The sequence below is a fragment of the Cucurbita moschata genome, unplaced genomic scaffold (assembly GCF_002738365.1).
Source record: "Cucurbita moschata cultivar Rifu unplaced genomic scaffold, Cmos_1.0 Cmo_Scf00085, whole genome shotgun sequence".
Taxonomy (NCBI): Eukaryota; Viridiplantae; Streptophyta; class Magnoliopsida; order Cucurbitales; family Cucurbitaceae; genus Cucurbita; species Cucurbita moschata.
In genome coordinates, this window is record NW_019268601.1 from 220140 (window position 1) to 236372 (window position 16233).

General features: G+C 36.7%; 2 non-coding genes across 2 annotated transcripts; both read left to right on the top strand.

Moving 5' to 3' along the window:
- The first annotated feature begins 3045 nt into the window (after positions 1 to 3045).
- On the top strand, positions 3046 to 3144 carry LOC111439063. Its single transcript, XR_002709748.1, has one exon. It is a non-coding gene; the product is annotated as a U6 spliceosomal RNA (small nuclear RNA).
- A 12373-nt stretch (positions 3145 to 15517) lies between these two features.
- LOC111439050 lies at positions 15518 to 15623 on the top strand. The gene has a single exon (XR_002709737.1). It is a non-coding gene; the product is annotated as a U6 spliceosomal RNA (small nuclear RNA).
- Positions 15624 to 16233: the final 610 nt, after the last annotated feature.

The window sequence follows — 16233 nt, forward strand, 5'->3', positions numbered from 1 at the left end:
AAAAAAAAAAAAAAAAAAAAAAAAAAAAAAAAAAAAAAAAAAAAGACAATCATGCTAGCATAGGCTCTTACAAGAAAGGGGATGGTTTGAATGTGTCGGCAGATCGACTACAGGGAGCGGAATAAGAGGATGGTTAAGGAGAAGTATCCCCATCCGCGCACCGAGAACTTGTTCGACCAACGGAGGAAGACACATGGGAACGGGGATGAGATGAGGGAATAGCACTTAGAGCCATTCTCGAATACAGATACTTTCGAGGACGAAAGTCCTCCTTAGGAGGAGGTGATGTAACGATAAGGGTTTCAAAAAGGCAAAAAAATAAAAAATAAAAAAAAGCCTTAAATCTCGCCGAAAATCGCGAGATTTCCGATGAGGCATGCCTTGCCAACAAGGGCGTATTAATTCCTTGAGTCCCCATGTTAAACCCTAGCCACCTTAGTAGCTGTCTTTTCTTTTTGAGCCACTGTCGTACTTGTGAGGAAGGAGACGAAAGGTTTAGGTGAGGAATCGAAAACGACTCAAGAGTTCAGACTTTTGTGAGTCCTTTGATAGGGGCAAACCGCCGCTAGGGTACGTCGAGCAAGGAGGGACAGACACGCCACTAGAGACAGACGGACGGACGACGACCATTCCATCGGCAACATTAATCGAGTTCTTTGATTAGGGTTGTTGAGGCTTTCGGGCGAGGCAGACAAAGCGGCGGCTGCAGGTTGACCCTTCGACACTCATCGAGTTCATCTAGGTCAGCGCATAGGCCGCACCTCGTGGGCCAAGCTCGGACACCACCATTGGGCCTCGTTCCCTTTCGGCCCAACCCAAAGACACATCCAGGAACCCTATGCCGTCAGTGTCCTTTGCAGCCCATCGGTTTCGACGTTGTCGGCAGCTTCGTTGCACTCGCGGCTTGGTGGCACGGCTTGGCGACGCGACATACGTATAATATACCGATTCCTAGGTTTTCAACCCTTTTGGAACCATTCCCACCCTTGTCTCAACCATCTGAAGAGGTAGTTAGGCACCGGAGTTCGCATTGTGAGTGACTTCGGCCAAGGCCAAGGAAGTAAGTAACCTTACTGTTGGCGTTAGTTATGTATGTATGTTGGTGCGTGCCTTGTGGCCCTTGCATGCACCATGTGTGTGTTGTTGATGTTTGAAATCTGTTGATGTGGGTCGTTGTGAGAACTACATTATGAGCAAGCAGAAATGAGTTAGCTTCACAAGGACCGCCAGAGAATTGAAGAAAGTGCGGTTGAAAATGGAACCATATGTGGAGCAAGGTTCAACGAAGCAAGTGGGAGTTGAGCTTGAGTTGGAGGAAAACTCACTTAGTAATGCTGTAACAGATACTCATGAAACTCCTGAGACTACTGTTGAGGAACCAGATGTGGAGCAAGGTTCCAAGACCACGAAGCAAGTGGGAGTTGAGCTTGAGTTGCAGAAAAACTCACCTAGTGATCTTCTAGCAGATACTCAAGAAACTCCTAAGACTACTTCTGAGGAACCAGATGTGGAGCAAGGTTCCAAGACAACAAAGCAAGTGGGAGTTGAGGTTGAGTTGCGGAGAAAATCACCTAGTGATCTTGTAGTAGATACTCAACAAACTCCTGATGTTGTTGTAGAGAAACCAGCAGTAAAGCAAGTGACACCTGAATCGGTGTTGAGAAGATCATCCTATACTATCAGAGTACCAGATATGTATGTACCTTCATTACACTATCTGTTGCTGATGAAAGGGAACCAGAGCCCTTTGACAAGGCCCTACAGTTGGAGGATACAACCAAGTAGGAGCAAGCCATGGATGATGGGACGTCTAGGCTTCAAAAATGCGTTGTACTGAGGCTGAGTACGTGGCAATAGCTGAAGCTGGAAAGAAGACGATATGGATGACTGACTATCTAGAAGAATGGGCAAGAAGTAGCATGAAGATATTCTTTATAGAGATAGTCAGAGTGTTATACAGTTGGCGAAGGAACCCGGTCTATCATTTAAAGAGAAAACACAGAAGACGATACCATTTCACTTGCAGGTTAGTGAAAGATGGTGATGTGTCTGGAGAAGATGGAGGGTGCAAAGAATCCAACAAATATATTGACAAAATGTGTTGATGTTGGAATATTGAGGTTGTGCAAAGCCTCAATTGATATGGTGCCATGAAGATACTCATGGTCATTTGAGAATGAAATTCTTGGTTGACTAGATCAGTCTCCAAGTGGGAGAATTGTTAGTTTATGGAGCATGCTGCTTATTTATAGCTTGGTCAACGGTTATATCTGGTAAAACTATATTTGGTAAACTGAACTATATCCCGTTCGGTAGAGATTCGAAAATGTAGTTTCTATATTCTCTGTATTCTCTCTTATTGTACATACTTGTAGTCATCAATACAAATCCTTTTAGCCAGAGTTCTCCTTGAAATTTTCTCTATCCTGTTCTTTGTGTTCATCTAGATCGAGAGTGTGCGTTGTTGTGCAATCCTAACAAACATGTAAACCGCTCTAGCTCTAGTGCCCTAATCTTAGCTTGGTTCACTCATGCATAATTTGTTAGGGAGATATTTCTATCAATCAACTCAAGCATGAAAAACATAATCTACTCATTCATGAATGCTTATTAGGAAATCATAATCTAAACATTCAAACAAAGTGAACGGGGAAATAACACCCATTAGTCACCCAGACCACATATCATAATATCTTATCCTTCATTCCAGCATAGCGAAAAGCATAAAATTCGGTATGCATCATAAATTCTCATCCTAGGGGTATTTCGTTAATTTTCCTTAACATATATAACATTTTCATCCAAATAGTCTTTCTAGAGTCCTAAACATACATATTCTACCACCTAAGGTAAGATATGCTTGCATGCAACTATGTCCTTGTGCAAGCATTACTTGAGAAAATTTAGAATGACTATTTATATGGATGACGCATCCCTCGCCAAGCTAGCTTTTCCGTGTGTTAGGAACTTCAATTTTTCTAAAATTTCTCTAGTATAACCTCATTGAAATCATAATAAGGTCAACATCGAAATTGGGGAAAAAAATCGAATAAAGATCAAAACAGGTAAAAGTTGGAACAATAAGATTAACATGGCCACTGTGGAAGGATGACATACACAAATTGAGAAATGGTCGACAATTTTTTATAAATTAGAGTGGTGCAGCGGAAGCATGGGGTCCATAACCCACAAGTCCTAGGATCAAAACATAGCTTAGTTAATTAATTATCAATTAAAAAAAAAAGTGTTTCCATCTTCCTCTTCTTTAAATTAAGTACATGTGTATGTGTGATATGACATAAATGATATGCAATAAAATGCTTTGATATGATGCACAACCCCTAAGACATGTTTTTGAAAGTTATGATATGAAAAGTTATGATATGAAATGTTATGATAGGAAAGGGTTGTTTAATTGATGTGAAAAATGTTAAGGGACCTCATGCATTATTGTATGTCACATGCATCGAGGTATTACCCCTAATGATGAGTACAGAAACGTCCCCGAGACATGTTTTTGAAAGTTATGATATGATACGAAGGAGATATGTTTAGTGATATGATATAAAATGATATGATAGGAAGGAAAATAGGAAGGGGTTGTTTAATTGATGTGAAAAATGTTAGGGACCTCATGCATTATTGTATGTCACATGCATCGAGATATTACCCCTAATGATGAGTACAAAAACGTATGTTATGAAAAGGAAAATGATCATTATGTTCAACATGATATTGCAATGGTCCCTACTCCTTTTGGGTGTCCGGCAAAAGTACCATAGAACGCTAGCTCGACTAGAAGGAGGCCCAGAAGGTGTGCAAACCGACTGGTGGGTACATATTTGCACATATAGGTCATGTGTAAAATAGTAAATACACATTTAACAACCCGCTTAGGATAGTCATCTAAGGGAATACTGTCTTCTCGTTTTCCTAACTCCAATAGTGGGGTCACTGAGTATTTTTTAAAATATTCAAGTCATGTGCTAGTTCTATATTACAGGTAAATGCAAGACACTCTTGCATGGTTGACGACGAGACCATGACACATGCATAGGATAAATGTATTTAAATTTCTTAGCCTTTAGGTTAGTATAGGACGTGGTTATATTTAATATTTACATTGATTTATTTAATATTTATTTTGTATTTTTTTAAAGATATTTTCTTAAACATGTAAGTCCATAATGTTCTTTTATGGAGATGATTTAATTGATTATTTTCGCATAAGAAGTTACATTATGTATATGGTGGTACCGACTTTAGGTTAGTAGAAATCTAAGGTCCTTATATTTTTCCCTCAATTTTTTCCTGAAACTTAAAGATAGAGTCTCAGTAAAGAGTTACAGACTAATATCTCACCTTTTCGTGGACTGTATTCTAAGTTATCAGCTTCCATACCTAGAGGGACTTGATATTGGGTAGGATTATTGTTGTATGTTGAATTCTTCCTTACACTCCTCTCAAACTAAATGAATTAATTTGGGAATACAACTTTATGTAAGCATGGCCAATATTGTATTCCAACTTTCGGTTTGCAACCGAACCCAAAACGTAGAGTTTGATCCTCTCAGGGCTGCTTGATCTCAAACGAATTATCCCTCAATCACTTCATTTAGTTCCCTAAGTCTAACGGAAACCTCAATTTTAAATAAAATGGGCTAGAAACAAGAGTTTGAGTTTTACTCCCAAAACTTGCCTGATATTGAATTTCTATAATTCGGCACACTCTTGGAGTTATTACCCTTCAAGTTTTTCGATGAAAATGTTTCTTAGACGTGCATAAATCGATTGGGATAGGTCTCACACGATGAATTCACTTGTAACATCAAATTAAAATTTTAAGCTCCTTTGGATTCCTTCAATGGAGGACCAAATTTGGGAAATAGGTTTGGGGCATTTTTGCCCCTTTCTTACGCCAAAATTGAGGTTAATCTTATTTGAAAGGTATAGAAATAAATTTGGAGAAAAATGATGGACTTTAGCTCGGAAGGAACCTGAGAACTCAAAACCCAAAACCCAAAAAATGAAAAGCTTGTAACTTGTGATTGAATGCCCTTTATTGCTTGCTTCTTTCTCCAAATGAACGGACATTGCTCATAACTTAAGAGAATGGATCCACTGTCTTTGAAACATCTAGAACCGCCATGATCTCGCAGTTGATCCTTTTGAACTTTTCGTTAAGAAATCATGTGCCGATCAGAGCTTTGTCGAATTTAGTTTTGAATTTTAGTCGTTGGATGTGATGATTGGTGAACGTTCTAGATCATATTCAATTTAGAGGGAGACCCAACCACTAGATTTGTAGATTATGTACATAAGAGTACTATGGAGGATCTAATTTGGTGAGCAATGACAATTTAGTAATTCTTTTAAATTAGGTAATTTACTACTTTATGAACATTTTAATATTTTTTTTTTTTTGAATAATACAAAAATTCTACAAAATCATTATCTGTTATTAGTCATTTTTTCCTTATGGAATGTCATCACCTCTATGATTCTTCCATACAACTTTCACCATAGCGATTTTCTTTTTTCTCAGCCTTTTGACTTTCCTTGATTTTCATGTCCAATATTTGTACCGATTCTTCTTTATATTCTAAGTCCTCTCTCGACGGAAGTGTATCATGTGCTATCACGTGAGTGAGCTGGCATATACTTTCTTAACATAGACACATGAAATACATTTTATACGATAGATAAGTTTTGTTGGAGTGCGAGTCTATAGGCTATTAGTCCTATTCTTTCCATTATCTCAAAAGGATAGATGAACTTGTGGCTTAGCTTCCCTTTCTTACCAAAATTTGAACATCTCTTTGATGTGTGCTATCTTTAGAAATACATGGTCTCCTTCATGAAAATTTAAGTTTTTATGCTTTATAGCTACATAAATATTTTACTAAAAAAAAATTTCAACTTAAATCAATCTAACCCAAAACTATATGGTTGGGTTGGGTCAAATTCAGTTTTTGCGATGTCCCACATTGGTTGGTGAAGAGAACAAAACACAGGTGTGGAAACCTTCCCCTAGTAGACGCGTTTTAAAGTCTTGAGAAGAAACTCGTAAAAGAAATCCCAAAGAGGACAATATCTACTAGCGGTGAGCTTGGGTTGTTACTAAATGGTATCAGAGCCAGACACCGAGCGATGTGCCAGCAAGGAGGTTGTTCCCTGAAGGGAGATAGACACGAGGCAGTGTGTTGGTGAGGAAGCTGGACCTCAAAGGGGGTGGATTGTGATGTCCCACATTGGTTGGGGAGGAGAACAAAACACCCTTTATAAGGGTGTGGAAACCTTCTCCTAGCAGACACGTTTTACAGCCTTGAGGAGAAGCCCGCAAGAGAAATATCTCCTATTGGGTCCTTACAGTTTTTAACATAAGTTGTTCGGGTTAAAAAGAGTTTACATCCCAAAAAATTCAACTCCGAAAAAAACCCTCTCACCCTTTCCATTTATGAAGAATATATTACACCAAACCCACTTGAAAGAATCATTAAATGAGGTAGTTTTAATCATTGATTACAAAGTCGAAGGAAATGGCTAGAAATAAATCTCTCTAATTTTTTATTTATATATAATAAATGCATAAATAATTGTTTTTCCGAGTTGAATTATTTGTAAGAGTTTAAAAGTTGATCGATTTTTTAAATAATAATAATAATGATATATATATATATATATATTGAGATGGCTTTAAATAATATTTTTTAAAGTAATTTTTTATTTTATTTTTATTTTTTTTAATATAGTTTGTAATTGTGGGGGCTTTAAATACATTTATATATGTTCCCTCATGTTTTAAATAAATAGAATATGTATAGAAGATATTTAACGATGAAAAACATTATTAAACTATTTTATTGATGGAGCTTTTAAAATGAAAAAAAAAAAAGAAAAAAAAGAAAAAGAGCAAGTAACTATTGTTTCATGTTTTTTAAGATCTAAAATCGTATCCCTTGAGTTCATATTTCATTTCGATGTGAGTTTGGATGCATAGTGGCCCCTGAACCGTGTTTGAACCTGCATGCTTGACTCGATCTGATGTTGTGACCCGCGCTCCTCCTCAATGACTGCTTAATTCGGATCTGCGACTTCAAATGGTTTAAATGGCTGGGGTTGCTCTATTTTTTCCTGTTTCAGTAGCCGATTTTAGAATTTCTATAAGAAGCTGAGATGAGTATAGCCACTTTTCCGCCAATTTAGAGAATTATAAGATAAATTATAGGTTTAATTGTGGGCATTAGGTAAATTAAACCAGTCAATGTGTTCTAATTCGGTGTCTGTGAATTCTCATAGGTCAACTTGAATTTCAAAGGATGGATTTGGACTAGCTCCATGGTTTAATTGGCAAGTTCGGCTTAAGCTACATAGTTAAGTGGCTTGACTTTTGAGTTGGTTGAGCTAATTGTATGATGTACGATTACATGTGCCTCGTGCCCCCTACCCCCTACACACGTCATAATTATAATTGTTGTGCTATGCTATGTTGTACAATGTCATGCTATGTTGTGTTATGCCATATTTATAAGTTGTCCTATAATGTGATTATTCCATGTTATAGAATAATATGATGTTGATAATTTTTTATGCATAAACCTCCCTACACCATGTTGGGTAAGCTATGTTAAGTATGAAGGATCTAATAAGAATTATGATGCATGATTCATAGGCTCGTTAGGTTATTAACTTACATCACTACTTTCGCCGTTTTTAAAATTAGGCAAAGAATCGAGAGTAATTCAAGGAAACTTTTTGGGTAAGCCTTCTCGGTTTTCTTCAAAAATCTTCCTTTATAGAAAATTTCAAAGGCTACTTTTGGTCTTGGTCTCTTTAGACTACGAAGAAAGAGCAAATACGAAGACAGAGTTTTGCCATTCAAGCCCCTCGGTTAGAAATTTTGAATTGACTGTTTTTTATTCCGTAAGAATTAGAATGTAAAATTTATCCAAAAAGTTTCTGGAGCTTAAATAAGAAGTTTTCCGAGAAAAGCTCAAAGAATAATAAGAAAAGGAAGATCCTCAGTTTCTTTATGCAAGTTTGGACCTAAGTTTCTGAAAAATCGAGAAATTACCCCTCTACGATTAATATCATCCTTTAAAGAAATTTGTTAAACTTCATTGCAAGGAGAGAGGCAACTTTGGTGAAGAAACCAAAGGCCAAAAGTCTCTGGAATTCAAGAACCAAAAGGTTGGCTTTCCCTAAATTTGTAAATTTTGAAATTCATAACTTAAACCACGAAATTTGTTCTCCATAACTCTCAGTCATAGCATTGATCTTAAACCATTAGCTTTAGGGAAAATTAAGGAACAAACTTGTAACTATTGGAATTTTCCATTTTTGTGTTATTTAGTTAAGATTTTATTTTTATTTCTATATATGACAAGATATTATGCTACGTATTTATTCGAAAATGTGCTATTTTCAACAAGAAGTTATTACGTTAATGGAAATGTTATAAAAACTTTTTATATTCCTATATTCAACTTTTCTCCTTCCTTGAAAAACGACTTTTTCTCTCCAAACTTGTTTATGTTTTCGAGGGTATCTGAGAGTACAGAAAAATTAAGTGTTAGCCGGGAAAACGTGTGGGTTGGTTCGCTGGGTAGTTTTCTTGTTCGGTGAGTTCACAAAATCGATTGTATTGCTGTGTTGGAGGAAGAGTCGAGTGGAAGTTAGCATCAATGTCGGAATCGCTGTGTCGAAGAAGGCAAACCGCCGGAAGTGAAGGAGGAGGACACCACGTACTGTCATCGAAAACGAAAGGGATATTGTCGTTGGCAGCGGCGGCACATCAGATTAGGGTTTTCCGAGGGTTCAGGCGAAGAAGACGCAGAGTCGGGTCGGGTTTCAGCCTTTGAACCGGCCCACGGACAAACGTGAGCTCTGTGCGTTTCGGCCCAACATGGACGCGCGCTGCAGTCTTGGTCTCGGCTCCGCACGCGTGCTCTCGGCTCGGCTTGACGTGTACGGCGGCTCGGCTCCATCAAATCCCACGGCTCGACTTGGTGGCTCAGTATCACTATAATATATCGATTTTAAGGTTTTCAACCCTTCCGAAGCCATTTTTGCCCTTAGTTTTACCATCTGAGGTCAGTATGGTTCCTAACCGTTAAAGATAAATTGGGTCGATAGTTTATTTTGATAAATAGCATGAGATTTAGCTAGGGTATGTTATGAAAGGTTCCTAAGTTTTTATGTGGTTATTATAGGACGTATATAACCGTTGGGATTAGCTTGTTGTGAGTAACTTCGGTCAAGGCCATCGAGGTAAGTGACCTTACTGTTGGAGTTAGTTTATTACGTGTTGTATGATGGTGCCTGCCTTGTGGCCCCTGCATGCACCATGTTTTATTATGTGATATGATTATATGATGTATGAATTATGTGACTGTTTATGCTATGAAACCTAATGGGTTATGTTGACTGTTTGTTTATGTTATGTGAAGTTATGAATGAGATGTTAGTAATATATGTCATGAAAATGTTGATCGATGCCATGGATACACGTAGTATTATTGAGTCATGTCATGAGATGTTTATGCAATTGGAAAAAACATTCATGTTATGTAATATGCCATGTAATATAAGTCATGTGAGATGCCATGTAATGTAAGAAACGTATATCCGATGTTAGCACTGCTTATGTAATGCCATGTTAGGTATGTTAAGGGACCTCATACATATATGTATGTCACGTGCATCGGGATTCTTCCCCTGTATGATACGAAAGAATGAATTACAATATTTATGTTCGCCATGATATCATGCGGGCTCTTTTCTGTTCTGTGGTGTCCGGCGACGTGTAACACATTGTGCCCGACCAAGTTAGGCTCAAGGGGTATGTATATGAGCCCGCTTGGTGGGTCCATGTACGCGTACATGGACCGTGTTTAAAGGAGTACCACACACCCAACCGTACCCAGAATAGAAAAGTGCCCAAGGCTATGTAAAGTTTATGAAAAGTTAGGTCTCACTCATATGTTGCATGTGTTTGCGTTCGTAACCCCAACAGTGGGTGACTTACTGAGTATTTCATAAAATACTCAAACCACATGCTACCTACATTTTTCAGGTAAAGGCAAGACGCCAATGTACGGTCGACGGCGGAGCTGAGACACCATGGAAGTTGGAGAGGGGAGATTTTTAGAAGTTTACGTTTATTTGACTGTTTTAAGTTAAAGCATTGAATATGGTTTTATTTAGATTTATTTTTTAATTCAGTTATTGAAGGTTTTATTTTCAGAGGTATGTTTATTTTGGATTGGGATTTATGAATTTTTATAAATGACTTTGTTGTGCTTTTCCAAAATTATTTATGATGAGCTTCCGAGTAATGAATTATGTATGCATGGGTGACGTCACTAATTAGGTTTAGAAAATTAGGGGCGTTACAAAGCTTGTGAAGAAGTTGTGAAAAAAATAAGAATATGCTCCTAATTCGAGAACAAATTGAAGTTGATAATCTAGGTAAGTTCATTCTGGGGTACCTCACTTTGGCCTCTTATACCTTGCTCGTTAATAAGCCAAATAAATTGAGATTAGTCCTAAACAATTCATGGTGTGTAGAACTACACGATTCGTGAAGAAATCAAGTGGACGTTCACTGATTAAGAGGAAAAAAAATATGATTTTTAGAGGGTAAAAAGTTGAGATTCTTACGTGCTTCTGCGTCTGATGATGTGGCAGCTCTAGAGCTTGCCATGTCATCCTCTTTAGGTTTTTTACTTATTGAGTAATAAATAGATTAGTTTAACCATTTTTATACCAGGTTCACATTAAGTATTAAGTTTTGATTTGCCGTGATAGAAAATAAACTCAATTTGGACCTACCCAAGAAAATTGAGGAGCAAACAACTTAGGGAATGTAGCAAAAAGCGATCACGAACACGACCGAACAAGTAAACCACTATATAGACAAACCTTTGCTCACATTTTTCAATCAGTTCAATACTTTTAGACCGTTTCTAAAATTAAAATATTTATTTTTCTAGAAAATAGGCACTATTTGCCACTTACTCAAGAAATTTGAAGGAATTTCAACCTTGAGAACGAGCACCCAAATACAACCAAATTAGTAAGTAACTAATTCGAGAAAGTTTAAAAAAATACTTGTAGGAGTCGATTAAAACCTTTTGACAAATGATTAACATTCTTATTTAGAAGCCTAAATGACCCATTAAGAAAGATGAGCCTTAAAAACCTAAAACTTTACCATTTAGCCCAATATTCAGTTTTACAGTATTTGCTGGCATGAATTGTGAATAAATAGTTTTATTATTTCACAAGTACTTAAGCCTACTTTATTGATTTATTTTTCTTTATTTGAGTAGGTTGAGCATGATTTATGCCTATGTATAATTTTAAATTCATGTTTGAGAATTGGGAAACTTGTATGTTCCCAATTAGTATTTGGGCGATCGTTATGTGGCCTTGATCATGAGCTATGACCATTTTAGATCATGAGCTATTGTCTTACGATAATTTGATCTTAGAACTTAGCTATTGAGTCACACGAACATTTTGGCATGATTAGGTACCTTATAGGAACGTTTGGGCATGGCCCCTATTCATAAATTAATCAACATGAGTTAGGGTTTACTTGGTACATTGGAATTAGTTATCACCCGTAAGGGACTCCAAGAGTCATAGAAGATACACTATTAAAGTAGCTCTGGTTATGCACAGTGGGGAACCATGTGGGGAACCATGGCCTTAAAGTTTTCTAGCCCAAGGAGCCTATATGAGTAGATAGTCTCTTCTGGCCAATAGAAGCAATGAACAGGTAGTTATTATTCTAACTTGAGGAGGGTGCAATAATAGGTAATTTATTTATTTAGCCTCAAAAGGTGAAGTCATAAGCAGTTGTTGTTTTGTGTCACAATCAACGATACGTTTGTGTCACCGAGAAATATATCGAAGATGATAACTAAGTTAAGTGGGAAAGAGTGTCACAACCACACTAAGAGAAAATAAGTTGTGACCCGCACATGCAAGACAGTCAATGAGCGCTCCTCAAGTGGCGTCCATCAGACCATGAGAGGATCAAGATTGAGAAGTGTCATGATATAACCGAGGATAATCCATCATCCAAAACACCAAGAGTATGCACTCAAGTTAAGTCGAGGCATATGCAAGATTCGAGAGTTTGAAGTGACACGAGTGTCAAAGATAAGCTCAAAGAGGGCTGGGCTTGCCCAACTAGAAAGAGGTCTAGGAGGTTTGCGAACCAACTTGTAGGCTCATACGCACTCTGTGGACCGTGTGTAGGAAAATTAAGTACACATTCAAATTGCCCATTTAGAATAGCCACCATAGGAAAATTGACAGTTATGATAGGTCCCACTCATGAAACTGTACGTGATTGCATTGAACTCCGATAGGAGATCACTTACTGAGTATTTCTTAAAATACTCAAGTCATGTGCTACTTTCATTTTAGGTAAAGGCAAGACACCAATGTATAACTAACGACGACATCGCAAGTAAAGACTATGATACATGCATACCATACTTGTAATTAAATTCCTAGATCATAGGTTAGTATAGAGAATTTTTCAATTTTAATTTTTTTTTTTTTTTTTTTTAACTTTCATTATGTTGCTTTAAAGTCGTTTTCAACATGTAAGTCCATGGCAATGTTTTACGATGATGTTTTCAATGTTTATTTATGCATAAGAGATGATGATATAAAGATGGTAGCAACTTTAGATTAGTAGAAAATCTAGAGCCGTTAAAAAATCTTTAGATGCCATTTTTAACTGCGAGTCTCGGTAAACTTGAAAAACTTGAAAAACTTGAAAATAATGTATAGGTAAAATATTCTAATCAATAAAATAGAAAGGGTAGTTATAATAAAATCCCTCTATAAAAAAAATTAAAATAAACTATCTAATAGAACCAAAGAAACACTAATTTAGTTTTCTTGAAGTTTTATATTTTTTACAAATGGCTCCCTCTTTCTCTTTTCATTTTTTTAGTTATCTATTATTAGAAACTCTCCATGCGGGAGTGGGTGAGAATAATTTCCTTAAGTTATCCTTCCTATATCAAATAGTTATACTTCTAAGATGTAGTTCTAGGGTACGTTTTTAAAAGATGATTTCATTGATAGATTTTTTCTCTCTGCAATTCTAGTGATTTAAAAACTCTTATGAGTTCGTGCCATTTTTCTTGTTATTTAATGCAATTATTCCCGTTGTTGTCTGGTTCGTGTTGGTTTCCAACTATTTGTTGGATTTTCTGTCAATTTATAAATTGCTGAGCATTCTCTGCCTGGACATTTCAGATTGTCATTAACATTGAATTCTATTTATTGATCATTCATTTTCAAAATTATAGTTCCCTTGTAGACATCTGCCAATGTTCTTCTGGTTTTCGAAAATGGTCTTCCCAAGATAATTAGTACATCACAATTCGCTTCGTAGTCTAGAACAATAAAATTTTCTGGAAATAAGAATTTATCCACTTGAATTAAAATGTGTTCGATCTTTCCTTAGGAATAAGTGATGGACCTATTGGCTAGTTGGATGGTGACGGTACTTGGTCTAGCTTCACTAATCCCTAACTTCTTGTAAATAGATAGAGCTATTAAGTTGATGCTTGCCCCAAGTCACATAATGTTGGACCGAACTTATTTTCTCAAATAGATATACAGGAATAGTGAATAAGCGTGAGTCTTTTTTCTTGAGTGGGATTTTATTTTTCAGAATTGCAATACACTTTCATTTAGTGCCACCACCTTAAATTCTTCTTCCTATTACTGAACACATCCTACAAGAATTTAACATAATTTGGCATTTTCTTCAAAGCTTCCACTCGTGGAATGTTTATATGAAAATTGACTTCCTTTTTCTTTTTATTCTTTGTGGAAAAGGAGGTGTTGGTATGGACGTTCTACTTCTTTTTCATTGTTGACTATCGTTTGCGTTTTAGGAGACTATACTGTTTTAGCATAATTTTTGTTTTGATCCTTATGTTTAGTAGTTTTCTCTTTTCTCTGCTATATATCCGCTGCTTCTTCGGAGTGACTATCACTATGTTCTTTTATTTCACCTTCCCTACTGAGTATTTCTTTCCTGCTTCTCGATTCTATTGCTTGACATTGCTCCTTGCCTTTTCTTTTTGGTGTTTCGGTATCTTTTGCTAGCTTTTCAAGAGATCTGTTCCGTAACTCAGTTGCTAATTGACGTACTTGGATTTCTAAATTTCGCAAGGATGCTTGCTTACTATCTATCACAACATCATTTTTTTTTCATATATTCCTTTATTAGGCTCTCAAGAGATGTTCCATGTATGTGTTGAGCTTGGTTAGTTCCTTTCCTTGGACATTGGCTTGCGACCATATGTGATTTGATTTTTTAGTCAAAAGCCTGGATGGTAATTTGCCTTAGGTGGCATTTGTTGATTGTATGATCTTTGTCTCTTCCATAAAATGTTTGGATGGTTTTTCCACCCCAGATTATAAGTGTTTGAGAATGGATTATTTTTCTGGTTGCTAGCTTCATTCCCTACGTGAAAAATTGAAGTCGGATTACATGGTCATTGATCAAAAGTGTGTTCTTCTCCACAATATACACAAGATTAAGTTGTTATTTGAGTCATTACAGCAGCACGTTCAACTAGTGCATTAGTCATTGAACCTTGTCCCAATGCTAGATTTGGTAAAATATTGGTCACCTAAGCTATTGAACATCAATAGAGGTCAAAACATTAACTTCAGGTACTCATCTAGTCTTCTTCTATGTTGCACCTTTTCCGTTTTCCCCTTTGGTAGTCTCCTTTTCTTTTTAGATAACATTTCCTTTTTATACGGTTTGTTTCTTCCCATTTAGGGCTGAGAAAGGATAAGTCGTTCACCTAGGACGTTTCTAATTGGGTAGTCAATAACCCACATGGCTTGATGATTTGGATTATAATTTCCATGTCATCCCAAAAAATTTTGCTTTTTGAATTGCTTCAACATCAGGGTCAGCAATTTGTAGATGGTCATCGTGGGTAGGTTTATTACTAGATTTGTTACAAAATCATGGTTTAACATAAATGTTCTGAAAATATTCAATTGAGTGTACAATTAGACTAGATTTATGCAAATTGATATTTTTTTCATGTTGATCCATAATAAACAATTTCATGCTTGCTAATTAGAATAAATTGAGCAATTAATAAGATAATGGTGAATATGAGTGCAAAGTTAACTTAAAAAAGGCTTGGTATAACTCTACTTTTGAATAGTTATCACCCTATTAAAACAATAACCTACATGTTCGAGGAACAGTAAACTACTTTTCATATTTTATTTCAAACTAAGACAATTAACTACCTGACTCACACCCGCTCTCATGTATGTCCTTGTGCAAGCATTACTTGAGAAAAGTAAGAATGATTAGTTATATGGATGACGCATGCCTTTCCGAGCAAGCTTTTCCTTGTTCTAGTTGCTTCAAATTTTCTAAAATTTCTCTAGAATAACCTAATTCAAATCATAATGAGGTTAACATTGAAATCGGAGAAGAACAATCGAATAGAGGTCAAAACATGTAAAAATTGGAACGATACAAAGGTGATTAGCAAGGCCCCTGTAGAAGGATGACACACACCAATTGAGAAATGGTCTAAATTTTTTTATAAACCAGAGTGGTGTAGTGGAAGCGTGGTGGGCCCATAACCTAGCTCTTATATCTATTGTAATGCCCATAATTTTGTTAACTACATTACTGACGTCAGCACGTGCATGTATTAAACACAACAATCTTTTAAGCTGAATCGTGGAATGAATCGGACTATATCCCCTAGTGCTTGAGCGGTGGCTCACTCTGTTGCCGAACCGTGACATGAATCGGCCCCTAATTTTGTTAACTACATTACTGACGTCAGCACATGCATGTATTAAACACAAAAATCCTTTAAGCTGAACCGTGGAATGAATCGGACTGTATCCCATAGTGCTTGAGCGGTGGCTCACTCTGTTGCCGAACTGTGACATGAATCGGCCCCTAATTTTGTTACCTACATTGCTGACGTTAGCACATGCATGTATTAAACACAACAATCTTTTAAGCCGAACCGTGGCATGAATCGGACTGTAACCCATAGTGCTTGAGCGGCGGCTCACTCTGTTGCCGAACCGTGACATGAATCGGACTGTAACCCATAGTGCTTGAGCGGTGGCATCACTTTGTTGCTGAACCGTGACATCACATGCATGTATTAAACACAACAATCTTTTTAGCTG